Raw genomic sequence first — 18998 nt, 5'->3', positions numbered from 1 at the left:
GGGGCTGGCAGGACTGAGGGGGGGCTGGCAGGACTGAGGGAGGGCTGACAGGACTGAGGGGGGTGTCAGGACGGAGGGGGGGCTGGCAGTACGGCGGGGGTGGCAGGACTAAGGGGGGCTGGCAGGACAGAGGAGGGGGTGCTGGCAGGACAGGGGGGGCTTGCAGGACAGGGGGGGCTTGCAAGACAGGGGGGTGCTGGCAGGACAGGGGGGGCTTGCAGGACAGGGGGGGCTTGCAGGACAGGGGGGGCTTGCAGGACAGGGGGGGTGCTGGCAGGAAAGGGGGGGTGCTGGCAGGACAGGGGGGGCTTGCAGGACAGGGGGGGCTGGCAGGACAGGGGGGGCCGGCAGGACAGGGGGGGCTGGCTGGACAGGGGGGGGCTGGCAGGACAGGGGTGGGCTGGCTGGACAGGGGAGGGGGGGGCTGGCAGGACAGGGGGGGGCTGGCAGGACAGGGGAGGGGGGGGCTGGCAGGACAGGGGGGGCTGGCAGGACGGGGGGGGGGGGCTGGCAGGACAGGGGTGGGGGGGGGGAGTCTGGAGCGGGACGGGGGGGGGGGGAGTCTGGAGCTGGACAGGGGGGAGCTGGCAGAGGACACTGGAGGAGGAGGTATCCGGGGGGGGGGGGGGGGGGGTTGCGGAGGGGGATTGGGGGAGGCATGCAGCACAGGGGAAGGAGGAAGCACCCGATGCGGTCCTGGAGTGTGCCGGGTGCCTCCTCCCCCCAAGCTGCTTCCTCCTCCGGTAACAGGGAGATGATCATCTATCTCCCTGTTACCGGAGGAGGAAGCAGCTTGGGGGGAGGAGGCACCCGGCACACTCCAGGACCGCATCGGGCGCCGGGCACAGGACTCACCACCCCCATCATCACCTTCTCTGCTGCACATTCTTAGCAAGCAGAGAAGGTGATGATGGGGGTAGTAGTGTGGATCGCCCGTAATTGGCCGGCTGCCGGCAGCCGGCCAATCACGGGCGATTGGGGGGCCGGATCTAAGGGCAGGTGATGCCCAGGCACTGCTGTGGTTGGTGCTGTCTCGGACAGCACCAATCACAGCTCTGTGCCGGGGTCCGGTCCCGGAAATACAGCAAATCGCTGTGATTGGCAGATGACAAGTCATCTGCCAATCACAGCGATCGTCGTCACGGGGGGCAGGGAAATTGCCCCCTATGTGTCACATGAAGATGGCTGCTGATAGAATCAGCAGCCATCTTTACCGGAGCGCCGCGCGATTTCGCGCGGCGCCCGTTTAAAAGGCTGACGTACCGGTACGTCATGGGTCCTTAAGTGACAGTGATCCATGACGTGCCGGTACGTCATGGGTCCTTAAGAGGTTAAAGCGTAACTGTCATATTTTTTTTTATTGCAGAAATCAGTAGTATAAGCGATTTTAAGAAACTCTGTAATAGGTTTTATCAGCCAAAAAAAGCCTCTTTCTGTACTCAAGAAGCAATCTCCCAGCCTCCCCCCCCTGACTTCTTATCTGTGCATTATCAGGCAAACACGTCTTCATTACAGAGAAGCCAGTGAAGACGGGTTTTGCTCTCTCTAATCTATCCTTATGGAGGGGGGAGGGGCCGAGAGAGATGAGTGAGCTTGAAGAGGTGACATGAAGGTCAGCTGTTTGTACTTTGTCTGGGCACCTAAAATGCTGGATTCAGGTGTCAGAAAGGTCAGTGCTTATCTATGAACTTACTGAGAGAAGATTGCAGGGTGTTGTGCTGTGCAGGACTGCTCTGTGCTCAGTCACTCCTCTCAGCCCCTCCCCTCTCCATAGCCACATAATGGACACAGAAATCCTTCTTCTTTTGAAGGGAGGGGGGGGGGGGAGGCTGGGAGATTGCTTTTTCAGTCCAGAAGGAAACTCTTTTGGTTTATAAAACCTATTACAGAGTTTCTTAAAATCGCTTGTACTATTGATATTTAATGCTTTCAAAAAAATTACCCTGAAATGACAGTTACGCTTTAACCCTTTGAGGACCAGGCCCAAAATGACCCAGTGGACCGCGCAAATTTTGATCTTAGTGTTTCCGTTTTTCCCTCCTCCCCTTCTAAGAGCTCCAGCACTTTCAGTTTTTTATCTACAGGCCATGTAAGGGCTTATTTGTTACAGGAATAGTTGTACTGTGTAATGGCGTCATTCATTTTACCATAACATGTATGATGGAATTCCAAATATATTATTTATGAAGATATAAATTGGTGAAATCGCAAAAAAGAATGCAATATGGTAACGTTTGGGGGGTTCCTGTGTCTACGTAATGCACTATAAGGTAAAAGCGACATGATACCATTACTCTATAGGTCAGTACGAACACAACCATATGCAGGTTTACGCAGATTCTCTAATGTTATATTTTTTTTTTTAATGAAATCCTTTTTTTTGGCAATTAATTATAAATAAAATGGGCCTATTGTGACGCTTATAACGGTTTTATTTTTTCACCTACGGGGCTGTATGGGGTGTCATTTTTTCCGCCATGATCTCTAGTTTTTATTAATACCATATTTGTGAAGATCGGACGTTTTGATCACTTTTTATTAATTTTTTTATATATATAATGTAACATAAAATCGGTAATCCGCGCACTTTTTTCCCTCTTTTCGTGTACGCCGTTTACCGTTCGCAATGACGCTTGTTATATTTTAATAGATCGGACAATTACGCACGCTACGGTATATTATATGTTTATCTATTTATTTATTTTTATATGTTTTATTTATATAATGGGAAAGGGGGGTGATTTCAACTTTTATTGGGGGAGGGGTTTTGGGGTAGTGTGTGTGTGTTTTTAACTTTTTTTTTTTTACACATTTGAAGTCCCTTTGGGGGACTTTTACATTCACTACTTGGATTTTTACACTGATGAATGCTATGCCATAGGCATAGCATTGATCAGTGTTATCGGCGCTCTGCTCATTGAGCCTGCCTGTGCAGGCTCAGTGTAGCAGAGCGCCGATCGGACCGCACGGAGGCAGGTGAGAGACCTCCAGCGGCCCGTTTTACCGATCGGGACCCCCGCAGTCACACTGCGGGGGTCCCGATCGGTAAGTGACAGGGGACTCCCCCTGTCACTTACACTTAAACGTCGCGGTCGCGCCGCGATCGCGGCGTTTAAGGAGTTAATGACACGCGGCAGCGCGATCGCTGCAGCGTGTCATTACCGGTGAGGTCCCGGCTGCTGATTGCAGCCGGCCCCCACCTGCTATGAAGCGCGCTCCGCTCCGGAGCACGCTTCATAGCGGGAGAAACACCCAGGGCGTACAGTTACGCCCTAGGTCGTCTGGGGACAGACTTCCATGGCGTAACTATACGCCCTGGGTCGTCTAAGGGTTAATCTAAAAGTGGGCTACCAAGCGGAAAAAATAACATTACTTTTTTGTTTTGAGCATTCCTCATTGACATCAATGGAAGGTGGAATATGTGTTTTTTTGGGGTATTTTTTTTAAATCCACAACAAATCCAGAACATATGGTAGTTGACATGCTTTGGGCTTTGTAAAGTCACATCCACATATATAGTAATTAATTCACTGCAAATGTTTCCTCTTCAAATCAGGAAATCTACATGTGAGTTTAGCCTACAGCCCCTGTCCATATTTATAGTGCTTGAAAAGCACTATATTGTAATCCGTATTCTTCTTCTTCCGTTTCTTCTTCCAGCCATTTTTCTGCGCGTAATACAGCCCGAACCGCTTTGTGCACACACTCCGTTCAAACTGCGTTTCGAAGCCCTCGGCGGTGTGTGGTGTGCTATCTATTTTTCGTTTCGATCGGATTTGTCGTTTTTAAGAAATTTACGTTAAACGACCCCAAATTTCCCATAGAAAATAATGGCCCATTGCAAATAATGGCCACACTCTAACCGCTGACAGCCAATCACAGCACATATGCAAATAGCTGAAATATAGCAGCCAATAGGAACTCTAAGGTCTCGTCATGCAATGTATCACACCATCCACAGTCACATGTCCACTATTGGCCAATAGAAGATGTAATATATGGAAGGTCCTTAACGATTTTGTCTCCCCGACATGAGTAAGATTGTCATGGTAACCGAGCAATGATCTTTACCATTATAAGTACTCAGATCGCTCTTAAAGGGACCCAGGTCACCCTTAAAGGAACGCAAGTCGCTCTTAAAGGGACCCAAGTCTCCCTTAAAGGGACGGGAGCCATGTCGATCTTAAAGGGACCCAAGTTGCTCTTAAAGGGACGGGAGCCATGTCGCTCTTAAAGGGACCCAAGTCGTTCTTAAAGGTACCCAAGTCGCTCTTAAAGTGGCGGGACCCAAGTCGCTCTTAAAGGGACGGGACCCAAGTCGCTCTTAAACGGACGGGACACTCCAAAAGGTATGGGACCCATGTCGCTCTTAAAGAGACCCATGTCGCTAGAGCGACCTGGGTCCCTTTAAGAGCGGCCCGGGTCCCTTTTAAGAGCGACCTGGGTCCTTTTAAGAGCGAAATATGTCCCTTCAAGAGTGACCAAGGTCCCTTTAAGAGCGGCCCGGGTCCCTTTTAAGAGCGACCTGGGTCCTTTTAAGAGCGAAATATGTCCCTTCAAGAGCGACCAAGGTCCTTTTAAGAGCGAAATTGGTCCCTTTAAGAGCAACCTGGGTCCCTTCTAGAGCAAAATATGTCCCTTTAAGAGCGACCTGGGTCCCTTTAAGAGCAAAATATGTTCCTTTAAGAGCGACCTGGGTCCCTTTAAGAGCGAAATATGTCCCTTTAAGAGCGAAATATGTCCCTTTTAAGAGCGACCTGGGTCCCTTTAAGAGCGAAATATGTCGCTTTAAGAGAAAAATGGGTCCTTTTAAGAGCAACCTGGGTCCCTTTAAGAGTGAAATGGGTCCCTTTAAGAGCAAAATGGGTCCCTTTTAGAGCGATCTGGGTCCCTTTAAGAGCAAAATGGGTCCCTTTAAGAGCGAAATGGGTCCCTTCAATAGCGACCTGGGTCCCTTTAAGAGCAAAATATGTCCCTTTAAGAGCAAAATATGTCCCTTTAAGAGCAAAATTGGTCCCTTTAAGAGCGACCTGGGTCCCTTTAAGAGCGACCTGGGTCCCTTTAAGAGCGACCTGGGTCCCTTTAAGAGCAATCTGAGTCCCTTTAAGAGCGATCTGGGTCCCTTTAAGAGCGAAATGGGTCCCTTTAAGAGCAAAATGGGTCCCTTTAAGAGCGACCTGGGTCCCTTTAAGAGCGACCTGGGTCCCTTTAAGAGCGAAATTGGTCCCTTTAAACGTGAAATTGGTCCCTTTAAGAGGGAAATTGGTCCCTTTAAGAGCGACCTGGGTCCCTTTAAGAGCGAAATATGTCCCTTTAAGAGCAACCTGGGTCCCTTTAAGAGCGAAATATGTCGCTTTAAGAGCAAAATGGGTCCTTTTAAGAGCGACCTGGGTCTCTTTAAGAGCGACCTGGGTCCCTTTAAGAGCGACCTGGGTCCCTTTAAGAGCGATCTGGGTCCCTTTAAGAGCGATCTGGGTCCCTTTAAGAGCGAAATGGGTCCCTTTAAGAGCAAAATGGGTCCCTTTAAGAGCGACCTGGGTCCCTTTAAGAGCGACCTGGGTCCCTTTAAGAGCGAAATTGGTCCCTTTAAGCGTGAAATTGGTCCCTTTAAGAGGGAAATTGGTCCCTTTAAGAGCGACCTGGGTCCCTTTAAGAGCGAAATATGTCCCTTTAAGAGCAACCTGGGTCCCTTTAAGAGCGAAATATGTCGCTTTAAGAGCAAAATGGGTCCTTTTAAGAGCGACCTGGGTCTCTTTAAGAGCGACCTGGGTCCCTTTAAGAGCGATCTGGGTCCCTTTAAGAGTGAAATATGTCCCTTTAAGAGTGAAATATGTCCCTTTAAGAGCAAAATGGGTCCTTTTAAGAGCGACCTGGGTCCCTTTAAGAGCAAAATTGGTCCCTTTAAGAGTGAAATTGGTCCATTTAAGAGCGACCTGGGTCCCTTTAAGAGCGAAATATGTCCCTTTTAGAGCGAAATATGTCCCTTTAAGAGCAAAATGGGTCCTTTTAAGAGCGAACTGGGTCCCTTTAAGAGTGAAATGGGTCCCTTTAAGAGCGAAATGGGTCCCTTTAAGAGAGACCTGGGTCCCTTTAAAAGCCATTTGGGTCCCTTTAAGTGCAACGGGGGCCCTTTAAGAGCGACCTGGGGCCCTTTAAGAGCGACCTGGGGCCCTTTTAGAGTGAAATTGGTCCCTTTAAGAGTAATCTGGGTCCCTTTAAGAGCGAAATGGGTTCCATTAAGAGAGACCTGGGTCCCTTTAAGAGCGACCTGGGTACCTTTAAGAGCGACCTGGGACCCTTTAAGAGCGACCTGGGTTCCGTTAAGAGTGACCTGGGTCCCTTCAAGAGCGAAGGGACCCACGTCGCTCTTAAAGTAACCCAGGTCGCTCCTAAAGGGACCCATGTCGCTCTTAAAGGGACGGGAGCCAAGTCGCTCTTAAAGGGACGGCACCTAGGATTAAAGTTAAATGGAAGTCACTGGTAAAGGGGCGCTCTTTTCAAGCACTATGTATTTCCCTGGAAATGCAAATCTAGTCCTATACTTCCTGTTCTTAGTAAAGAGAATCTGTACTCTCTGATCCACCCCCAAAAACCATTAGTACTGTTCCTAAGATGAGGTGAAATCCTTCAAGATTTATTTTTCTTTTATAAAGCTGGTGATGCCGTGTTTTGGCCAAAAAATCATCTTTTAATCTCCACTAGCGATGTCAATGAGGCAGGCTTAGAGCAATCATGCCCTTGGTCTGCGCTTCCTCTGTGGTGGTATCCTGCGACCCCCCCCCCCCCAGATTCTGGTACAGGGGGTGGAAAGTAAAACCATAGAGGCGGCGTTGGGTGGCCACATCACTGCACCTGTGCCGTGTACGATCACCACAATGCATGTACAATTGAAGAAAAGAGAGTCGGGGGGGGGGAGAATACCACCACAGAGGTGGCGCAGACCTAGGGCACAAACGATCTAGGCCCGCCGTATTGAAACTGCTATTGAACATTAAAAGTTAAAAGATGATTTTTCAGCCAAAACATGACACCAGCAACATTTTTGAGACATCCAAGAAGGACTTCATCTAGGGATGGTACCAGTAGTTTGGGAGGTGGATCAGAAGGTAAAGATTTGCATTAAGCTATGTAGAGGGTATAGTGAGGACTGGAGTTTACTTTTTGGGACCACCTGTTTGGATCAGTGCAAAGATCCACTAAATTGGTGCAAATCCTGCCATGGCAGACCAAGTTCATTCATTTGTTATATCTGGCAATTAATTTCAGTGACTGCCAAGTATTGTTACATGTCACTGCAGATATTAGAGAAAATTTCCTCAATGTTAACAACTGGTCCTTCAAAGTTCCAGAAGCAGGAACCAAGGCTGATTTTATTTTGGAAGGTGCCTCTATTCTTTGAGCGGAGAGCAGCGAAGAGCAGCAGAGAGTGGAGGCAAGCGAGACAACACATCAACACAATGAGGCAGATGGGATTCTGAGCAGAGTCCGCGTTACGAGTTCCGCTCAGAATGTCTGCCTGTTTTCCTCAATGTGAACTTAGGGAGAAGTATAAGTCTTTCCTTTAACTTCCTTTCCTTTTGAATACACCACTTGGCTTTAGCAGAAACTTAACAAAAATACTGCAACAAGTAGCTGTGTCATACAGTGTAAAACTAGTTGTTCTATAGAGTGATTCATTATAAGCGCATAATAATAGTACCATATGTTGGCTGAAAATACATTTAGTTTTCTAAATAATAATGCTATACATTACTGTAACTTTTCTTAATTGTAATGCTATACAGTGCCTTAACTTTTCTAAATAATAATGCTATATAGTGCCGTAACTTCCATGCACTGTAAAAATAACTAGTGGAACTCCAAGGTGCCTCTGTGATGGTGTCACCTACTAAGGCTATGTTTACACTAGATAAGTTCAACGATACTCACGTAGTGCTGCAGGCTGAGGAAATCCCGGTCGGGTCACGGAACGGCTGGTCTCATACTACATGTGACCATAACCTCAGAGTGCTGATATTCATATACGGTGATGAAATGCGTTTTGATGGTTGCCAGGGCAGGTCTATTCAAAGAAGGAGTTGTCTTGACCAAAAATCTATTTAAAAAACAGACAGAAGCATGTTTGTAAACTGTGGTGTTTGACCATTTTGGTATCTTTGTGGGTGAAATCGGAGACACCTATTTGTGTATTTGGGGGCCTCTTTCTTTTTACCTTACAAGTAACCTTGGCCCAGGGTGGGCAGGTGCGGGGCTTGCCCCCTAAACACCCCCACTCAGGTGACTGGAAACCATTTTCACTTGCTGAAATTTCTGCAGTTGATCTGTTGTGTGTGAATATCCCCTTACTGTGTGAATACAGCACATGTGTAATACATTGTGTGTTTAGTTTTCTGCTTAAGAACGCTAATTTCTCATTAAACCAATGAAACCTATTCAACGCGATATCAGGACATGCTATTATAACGCTCAAAACGCTTCATTTACATAACGAAGACAATCATATTTAGCATAATGTGTTACCAAAAGCATATACTGTATATCACGTTGCCTGAACAACCAGTGTCTCTTAATATACAGAACTGGGCAGGATGTAACATAACATGAGCTGCAAACCCCCAAACAACCTCCAATGGGACAGCATCATATATGACACCTCAATGTATGCAGGAGTTGACCTGCCTTCAGATGGATTTTAGCAGTAAAAATATTTGTTGATATCATAGAGTGCAGGACTAGGACTTTCTGACCTATACACATCCCACAAACATACATGACATTCCCATCGTTATTATCTACAAATAATTACATATATTTGTAAACACAAAATAGATATTTAAAAAAAATTATGACAAATTCCTTTCCTAAACAGACCGTCATGCTTTCCTACCTAAGCAAAGGTAACCAAACTTTCTATGGAACAGGACTGACTAATCATTTATTTGTACCCAATACAAGGGGACTCTATATAATTTAATGATGTTTTGGTACTTTACTCTTACTTAAACAGATTTTCCACTTTAAACTAACTTGTCCCCTATCCACAGTTCTGACCTCAACAAACCCGGCGATCTCCAGATCGGCCCCCGGCTCTATAGCTTTGAATACAGCCGAGGGTACAGCACGTGACCCACGGCTCCATTCATACCCTATGAAGCCGCTGGAGAGATCCAAGTGCTGCTCTCAGATCTCTCCGGCAGCTCTATTCATTCTCTATGGAACCGCTGAAGAGAGCTGAGTACAGCACGTGGCTCTATATGGCAGCTCTACACAGAATGAATAAAGCCATAGGTCATGTGCTGTACACGCGGGTGTATTAAAAACAATGGAGCTAGGGGCCGATCTGGAGACCGCTGGGGAATACGGAGGTTGGACCCCCCCTATAATCTCTTAGTTGCCCCATATCCTGTGGATATGGGACAAGTTAGTTTAAGGTGGAAAACCTCTTTAACTGCATGACTTAACCTGTGTGTTACTAATGCATGTTGGCATTTTTGTACCCCAGATGATACCTTGACCTATACGCTCTCAACATGTCCTTGCGTCGTCCTGTTTTTGATGAAGGTCAAATGTTTTTTAGAAGATATATCTGGACACACTTCCCTTTTTGACCCCCTTTTTTTACCTTTTGAATGTGTCTCCCTTCCTAAAAGGTAGCAATTATTCAAGCTACTCGTACATATCCTTACCACAGCTAAATACTTATTAGCAAAGAAATGGAATCAAAGGATGCAGTCTGGTCTACATGGGATGAGTATTGGATCTGGAGAGAGTATGGACTTGGTAACCTGCTGCTGACTACAATAGCCACTACTTCTACTTCCTGCTTTTCCTTTGATTTCTCCTCATGTATCCTGTATTGTCATTGCTTGTCTTCCCCTTTTCTCTGAATTGTATTGTTTTCTATTTTCTGCATTACCCTGGCTGTCAAGCCTTCATATTTAAACATATTGGGGGACATTTATATAGACCAGTCCTGCCCCCATTCACCTCACCGGATTTACCAAGGGGAGCACGCCTCTTAGGTAAATCTGTGAGATCTTCGCATGCCGCACAGCAGACGCAGAAATCTACACTTACTTCTGAGCTGGTGTAGATTGCTGCCAGGGCCCTATTCCACCGGACGATTATCTTTTAGATTATCGTTAAATTGTTCGAATCTAAACGATAATTGTTCGGTTGAAATGCAGTTAACAATTAACGACCGAACGAGAAATCGTTGATCGCTTTATAAGAAAGTTTTGCAAAACGTTCGCAAATCGTTCGCATTGAATAAGACGTCGGTCGTTTGCTGTAAATACGAACGCAATAGCGAAGAAATAGCGAAGAAAAAACAATCGCAAATACAATCATAAGCAACGATTATCGTTCCATGAAAATGAGTGAACGTTTTCAGGTCTTTTGCAATATCGGTTGTTTGAGATCGTTAATCGTTAACGATTATGCGAACGATAATAATCCGGTGGAATAGGGCCCTAAGCCTGCTAGCAGTTGTAAATCATGGTATCAGGTACTGGAGTAGGCAGACCCTTTTCTGCGGCATACCCTGGGGCGTATTTGATAAATGGGCCCCATTAAGTTCAGTGCCTCTTTTTTTTTTGCTGACAATCTGAGCACTTTTAGAATCATCTTTCCTTTTATTTTGTAGAATCATATTGTATTCTAGATTGTTATAATGTTCTATCTTTTTTTAAAATAATTAGTTACAAAATATATAAAAATGTTTTTTCGACAGACTATCTTGTCCTTTTGCCCAACTGTTCTGTAGTCCAGTTGTAATGCTGACAAGGGCACTTCTGCCCAATCTGCGGTTCCACAGCCCCTTACAGAAATCTGCAATGCATTGTGTTTTCTGATACCTTTCTATCATAGCCAGCATTTACTTTTCCAACATTTTATGCTCTCTTCATAGAATCATACCATACAAACTAACCTGCTCCATGTGCCTAGCTGTCCCTCCTTAGACAACCTTGGTTGCTACTAACCATTACTGGGAAGCCTCCACATGACCTGCTGTTTTAGAGATACTGTGATGTAGTTTGAGCTTTGTTCATGTTACTCAGGTCCTTTCTCATGCCCACTTTTTCTGCTTCCCATATAGGAAGTGACTGCTCGTCCCACCCCTTGCCATCATGCTGATTTAAACAATATTACCTTGTATATAATATTGTTTATATGGATGTAGAAAATGCTGGACATTGCAACATATACAGCTCCCAACCACATCTACAGAAGAATGGGGGCACTTGTTGGAAGATACAATGTCTACTAGTATCAAAAAGGGTATCCAGCATGGAAATATCTGGTAAAAAACGGGTATCCTTTATTTCTTAACTTGTGGAACAGCTCAAGACAGAATGGAAACAAATGCAGATGTCTGATGCATTTTAGCAATTATACCACTCAGACAAATGATATTCAGAAGGCTCAATAGTCACGTGAACGGACTCATGTGGTACAAAATAGAAATGCACATGAATAACATAAAGGCAGGGGCGGTCTTGGCATTTCTGGGGCCCCAAGCGAAGATATGTCTGCCCCCCCCCCTCGACACACGTTCCAAAACAATAGACCTCTCTGTGTTGCCCCCAGTAGTATATACCCCTTGTGTGCTGCCCCCAATAGTATATACCCCTTGTGTCCTGCCCCCAGTAGTATATACCCCTTGTTTGCTTCCCCCAGTAGTATATAGACCCCTGTGTGTTCCCCCAGTTATATATAGCCCCCCTGTGTGCTCCCCCAGAAGTATATAGACCTCCTGTGTGCTGCCCCAGTTGTATAGAGACCCCCTGTGTACTGCCCCCAGTTGTATATACCCCCTGTGTGTTCCCCCACAAGTATATAGGCCCCCTGTGTACTCCCTCAGGGGTATTTAGCCCCCCTGTGTGCTCCCCCACTTGGATATAGACCTCCTGTGTGCTCCCCCACTTGGATATAGACCCCTGTGTGCTCCCCACTTGGATATAGACCTCCTGTGTGCTTCCCCACTTGGATATAGACCCCTGTGTTCTCCTCCAGTAGTATATAAACCCCCTGTGTGGTTCCCCCAGTAGTATATAGACCCCCCGTGTGCCCCACCAGTATTATATAGACCCCTTGTGTGCTGCCCCAGTAGTATACAGACCCCTGTGTGCTCCCCCAGTTATATATAGACCACCTGTGTGCCTCACAAGTAGTATATAGACCCCCTGTGTGCGCCACCAGTAGTATATAGACCCCTGTGTGCTCCCCCAGTAGTATATAGCCCCCCTGTGTGCTCCCCCACTTGGATATAGACCTCCTGTGTGCTCTCCAAGTTGTATATAGACCCCATTCTGCTGCCCCAAGTAATATATAGACCCCCTGTGTGCTGCCCCCAGTAGTATATAGACCCCTCTGTGAAGCCCCAGTAGTCTATAGCCCCCCTGTGTGCTCCCCCTATTATATAGCCCCCCTGTGTGCTCCCCCCATTTATATAGACTCCTGTGTGCTCCCCCTCCCATATCGTATATAACACAATAAAACATACACTTATACTCACCTGGGTCCGGGCGTCTCCTCTTCTCTTTACTCTTGTGGCCGCAGGAAGGGTTTTCCCTGCGATCACAAGAGGCCGCACTCCCCTTGTCCTGGCGCCGATGTTCCAGTGATGTCACAGCGCCGGCACCACAAGGACAAAGCTGCCACTTGTGACTGCAGGGAAAACACTTCCTGCGGCGACAAAAGTGACTGACAGGAAGGGGGCCAATGTCTCCCGTCCTGTCAGTGCTGCTGCATGTAACTATGAGCGCTCATTACGAGTGCTCATAGTTAAAGTTCAGATGGCAGCAGCAAGCGGGGCAGCGGCCCTATCCAGCGGTCTTGAGCACAAGAGCGGGGCGTGGGGGCCCCCCTAGATGTTGGGGGCCCCAAGCGATCGCTTGGGGTGCTTGGTGCCAAAGACCGCCACTGCATAAAGGTGTCAGAAAACACAGTGCATCACAGCTTTCTGTAAGGGGCTGTGGAACCACAGATTGGCCTATTGACATGACTGTTGAGATTTTAAAATATTATGTGTCTGAGTAGAAACACAAGTGCTATGATTAAGGTATAATTATAAAAACACGTCAGACGCCTGCATTCGTTTTCATGCTGACATGAGCTGTTCCAAAAGTGGATGACTAAAGGATACCTGGTTTACAGGATCTTGCCGTGCTTGATACCTTGAGATAACTAGATAGATATGTCACATTTGCACACACGTAGCTAGCTACAACTTAACATATATCTGTGGTTACTACTTGATGCATGAAATGTCATCCGCTATCACAGTATAAAGTATTTATATAGTCAGCATATGTATGTAAAATATTGAGCCCTTTTATATCAATCCGCTAAGAAAGCAAATGTGTTATTGAGCTCTGCTTCAAAACTGTTCATAAGATGCACCTCAGCAGCAAAGATGGTAGCACACTGTGCTCGGTACCCAATTCCACAATGTGATAAAAGATCAAAGCACATTTATTCAATTACCAAGAATTTGTAGGTTCTATTCTATCACAGTACACTTTAAATTCATGAGATTTTATTTTATTTACGCTGTACCTACTGTAATCCTCATCTCTTTATTTTCATGTTTCCTTTTCGGCAAAAATAAGTTGGTTTAAGTCTAAGTCCTCATACAAAAGCACAGCTCACCTGTCAATCCCTTTTCAACTTGTTAGCAGCAGACATGGATTTCGTGTTATGTCAACACAGTTAGGTGGGAGTAGGCATATATTATAAAACAAATATATGTACCGACTTCTGATTCTTTAACTTCTCATCCTGGGTTTATAGTGTATGTGGATAAGTAATACTATCAGAAACTTGCCTATAAATGGTTGGAATAAATAAAGCCTTTAACATCAGATGTGTGCAGTTCCCTGGTGGTTTGCAGATTGCAGATTGCCTTTTACTTCTGCATTATTTACTTTCTGTGCAACCAAAATGTTACTCTATTCTATAGAGGAATTTTATATGAATAAAGCTCAAAGGGTTGGCTTATGCCCTTAGCTTCTCTAAGCCAAATAGCGTAATCACTGGGGAAACCGCGGGCAGCCACATGCTTGCAGCAGAAAGTACAGTGAAATTGTATCAATACTTACCAGCCAACCAAATAAATACTATCCATGCAATGCAAACATGCTGGATCTACCACAAGAACCAAAAGTAAATAAATAAATATTAAATATTTTTAATATTAAGTATTAAAAAAATAAAATAAAATAGAGGTATAGGGATTGCAGATGTGAACCCTGAACTTTTGTCAAGTTTGCTCATCTCTAAAAGGGATATACAATATTTTTCTTTAAATCATTACCGCTGACATGTCATAGTAACTTCTGACATGTCTTTAGTTGATTATTGCACCTGGTCTCACTCCTGACACCTACTGCGATCTATAGATACAGCTTGGGGAGTCTAGGGAGGCCAAGCATAGATCTTGTAAATGATTAGGTATTGAAACTAGCATCAAGTCTCAATGATACACATCCATGCCTTATCCAGACAGGATGGCGCTGTACTGAGGGCAGTAATTTATGCCATTGCTTAATTTACAAAGAGCAAGGCATCAGCACCTGGTGCTGAGGCAGGGGCGTAGCTAAAGGTTGATGGGCCCTGGTGCAAAATGTTAGCTTGGGGCCCCCCATCTCACCCGATCAGGCAAAGTCCTATCTAACGTTATATCCAATTACTCTAATGTGCCACCATGTTCTAATGCACTGCCACTGCCTCCACCTCATGTACTGCACTACTGCCCTCTATAATTAATGGACTGTACTGTGTCATTGTCTAATCATTGTATTCCAATCTTAGACTCTCCAGCTGAAAAACTACAACTCTCATCATGAACTGCCAGTTGGATATAATGGGGGTTGTAGTGCTGCAACCTGAAGAGCCAAATGCTGCAAAACTCCCATAATAAACTATCAGCAGGGCATGATGAAGTTTGAAATTCTGCAACCTGGAGAAGTCACCTGATATCACCTGCAGTCCTATGTAACACCACAGATAACAGTGATATCCCTCTGAGTACAGATAATGTAGTAGTCACCTGCAGTCCTATGTAACACCACAGATAACACAGTAATATCTGAGTACAGATAAAGTAGTAGTCACCTGCAGTCCCATGTAACACCACAGATAACACAGTGATATCTCTGAGTACAAATAATGCAGTAGATGTCACCTGCAGTCCTATGTAACACCACAGATAACACAGTGATATCTACTACATGATCTGTACTCAGAGGGATATCACTGTGTTATCTGTGGTGTTACATAGGACTGCAGGTGACATCTACTACATGATCTGTACTCAGAGGGATGTCACCTGCAGTCCTATGTAACACCACAGATAACAGAGTTATATCTCTGAGTACAGATAATGTAGATATAGACCCCCCTGTGTAGCCCCCCCCCCCACAGTGCAGACCCCCGTGTAACCCTCTCATAGTATAGACCCCCTGTGTAGCCACTCTCCCATAGTATAGACCCCTTGTGCAGCCCCCCTCATAGTATTGACCCCTTGTACAGCCCCCCCAGTATAGACCCCCTTGTGCAGCCCCCCCAGTATAGACCCCTTGTGCAGCCAAGCCCCCCAGTATAGACCCCTTGTGCAGCCAAGCCCCCGCCCCCCAGTATAGACCCCTTGTGCAGCCCCCCCCAGTATAGACCCCCTTGTGCATCCCCCCAGTATAGACCCCCTTGTGCAGCCCCCCCAGTATAGACCCCTTGTGCAGCCCCCCGCAGTATAGACCCCTTGTGCAGCCCGTCCCCAGTATAGACCCCTTGTGCAGCCCGCCCCCCAGTATAGACCCCTTGTGCAGCCCCCCCAGTATAGACCCCCTGTGTAGATCCCCCACAGTACAGACCCCCTGTGTAACCCTCTCATAGTATAGACCCCCTGTGTAGCCCCCTCCCATAGTATAGACCCCTTGTGCAGACCCCCCTTATAGTATAGACCCCCTTGTGCAGCCCCCCCCAGTATAGACCCCTTGTGCAGCCCACCCCCCAGTATAGACCCCTTGTGCAGCCAAGCCCCCGCCCCCCAGTATAGACCCCGTGTGCAGCCCCCCCAGTATAGACCCCCTTGTGCAGCCCCCCCAGTATAGACCCCCTTGTGCAGCCCCCCCAGTATAGACCCCTTGTGCAGCCCCCCCCCCAGTATAGACCCCCTTGTTCAGCCCCCCCCCAGTATAGACCCCTTGTGCAGCCAATCCCCCCCCAGTATAGACCCCCTTGTGCAGCCCCCCCCAGTATAGACCCCTTGTGCAGCCCCCCCCAGTATAGACCCCTTGTGCAGCCAAGCCCCCCCCAGTATAGACCCCCTTGTGCAGCCCCCCCCCAGTATAGACCCCTTGTGCAGCCAAGCCCCCCCCCTGTATAGACCCCTTGTGCAGCCCCCCACATCGCAACATTTATGTAAAAAATGAAAAAAAAAAATACAAAAATCTAAATAAACTCACCTCACCTGGATCCTTGATCTCCCTCAGGCCTGGCAGCTTCTCTTCAGTTCAGTGAGTTTCCGGGATGTCGGCCCCGGCCGGAAGCTCACTGATGCAGGATCGCGGCGCCCGGATTTCTCCTCTCTACTGCACGGCGGCTGACATGTGACGTGATGACGTCACATGTCAGCTGCCGAGGAGGAGGAGGAGAAGTCCCGGCGCCGCGGTCCTGCAACAGTGAGCTTCCGGCCGGGGCCGGCATCCCGGAAGCTCACTGAACTGAAAGAGGTCCGGGGGGCATATCCCCTGCCGCGGCCCCCCCGGATCGGGGGAGCACAGGAGGAAGTGGCAAGGGGGGCCGTGCGGCCCCCCTAGCGTAGGGGCCCGGTCGCCATGGCGGCCCCTGCGACCCCTATAGCTACGCCACTGTGCTGAGGTAATGCAAAAGTATAATAAGTAGAGATGAGCAAATTTACAGTACAAACTAAGCAAATTGCTTTGTTAGCCGGATGCCTTTGAAGTCCATGTAGCTCTGCCCCGGGTGCACTGGCGTAGCTACCATGGGGGCAGGGTACGCCGTCGCTATGGGGCCCGGGGGTTCAGGGGGCCCGGGCCCCCGCGTTAAGATATGCCCCCGCCCCCTGTATTGTCGCTCACTATGCATATGCATAGTGAGCGGCCCTGAACGATCCCCTCCGCCCGCCCAGCCTGCCCCTTCTATCGCCGCTCAGCTGAGCCGATCAGAAGCCCGGAAAAGTGCAATGAGCAGCACTTTCCTGGGCTCCTGATCGGCTAAGCGGCGATGGAGGGGGCCGGATGGGCAGGCGGAGGGGATCGCTGTCCTACTCACCTGTCCGCCGGCCCCAGCAGCTCCTCTCCCGACACTCCGGTCTCCCGTCATCCTCCGGCACAGGCAGCGGGGGGCAGAGACGCTGCCTGTGTCCTGGAAGTGTTCTGCAGCGGCAGTCTCTCTGTCCCCCGCTGCCTGTGCCGGAGGATGACGGGAGACCGGAGTGTCGGGAGAGGAGCTGCTGGGGCCGGCGGACAGGTGAGTAGCCTGTTTGTTGTTTTTCTGGTCGCAGGGGGGATTGGCTACTATGGGGGCACTATATGGGGCATTGGCTACTGTATGGGGGCATTGGCTACTATGGGGGGCACTGTCTGGGGGCATTGGCTACTATGGGGGCACTGTATGGGGGCATTGGCTGCTATTTGGGGGCATTGGCTACTGTATGGGGCATTGGCTACTATGGGGGCACTGGCTACTATGGGGGCACTGTCTGGGGGCATTGGCTACTATATGGGGGCATTGGCTACTATGGGGTCACTGTCTGGGGGCATTGGCTACTATATGGGGGCATTGGCTACTATGGGGGGCACTGTCTGGGGGCATTGGCTACAATATGGGGGTATAGGCTACTATATGGGGGCACTGTATGGGGGAATTGGCTACTATATGGGGGCATTGGCTACTGTGAGGGGCACTGGCTACTATATGGGGGCACTGTATGGGGCAATGGCTACTATATGGGGGCAATGGCTACTATATGGGGGGCACTATATGGGGGCACTGTATGGGGGCATTGGCTACTATATGGGGGCACTGTATTGGGGGCATTGGCTACTATGGAGGGCACTGGCTACAATGCAGGCACTGTATTGGGGGCATTGGCTACTATATGGGGGCATTGGCTACTATGTGGGGGTATTGGCTACTATATGGGGGCATTGGCTACTTTATGGGGGGCACTATATGGGGGCATTGGCTACTATGTGGGGGTATTGGCTACTATATGGGGGCATTGGCTACTATATGGGGGCACTATATGGGGGCATTGGCTACTATATGGAGGGCACTATATGGGGGCATTGGCTACTATATGGGGGGCACTATATGGGGGCATTGGCTACTATGTGGGGGTATTGGCTACTATATGGGGGCATTGGCTACTATATGGGGGGCACTATATGGGGGCATTGGCTGCTATGTGGGGGCATTGGCTACTATGTGGGGGCACTATGTGGGGGCATTGGCTACTATATGGGGAGCACTATATTATGGGGGCATTGGATACTATGTGGGGCACTATATGGGTGGATTGGCACCAATTACACTGCTGCTATTTCCAAACTGTGACAATGAGCAAAATATTTTTTTTATATTTTCCCCCCTAAAATCAGGGGTGCATCTTATCAAAAGGCGCGTCCTATAAAGCGAAAAATACGGTACTATATGGGGGGGGGGGGGGCAGAGAAGGGTCTAACTACTTAATGAGGGACACAGTTGTCTAACTACTATATGAATACAGAGAGGACCACTATATGAGGGAACAGATGTAGCAAATAGATGCATAGGATATTGGGGCATGAGTGAGGAACCTAAACTGTCTGGCAGATCCTACTGAGAGAAGTCCTTATGGTGGCCAGGCTGGATTTAGAAGAAGGGAAAAAGTGAGCAACTCCGATTGGAGAAGACGCCTGTAACTGCACTGTAATCACTTATGGTGTGTAAAGCCTGTGTGGAGCCTATACATGCCACTATATGGCCAATGG

The 18998-nt window shown here is 47.9% G+C and overlaps 1 protein-coding gene across 1 annotated transcript in view; it reads left to right on the top strand.

Moving 5' to 3' along the window:
* Positions 1-18998, top strand: part of UNC5A (unc-5 netrin receptor A) — a 144002-nt gene that overhangs the window by 31722 nt on the left and 93282 nt on the right. The gene's annotated exons all lie outside the window — the stretch shown is intronic.

This window comes from Dendropsophus ebraccatus, chromosome 1 (genome assembly GCF_027789765.1).
Source record: "Dendropsophus ebraccatus isolate aDenEbr1 chromosome 1, aDenEbr1.pat, whole genome shotgun sequence".
Classification (NCBI taxonomy): Eukaryota; Metazoa; Chordata; class Amphibia; order Anura; family Hylidae; genus Dendropsophus; species Dendropsophus ebraccatus.
This window is presented reverse-complemented; position numbering and strand designations above follow the sequence as displayed.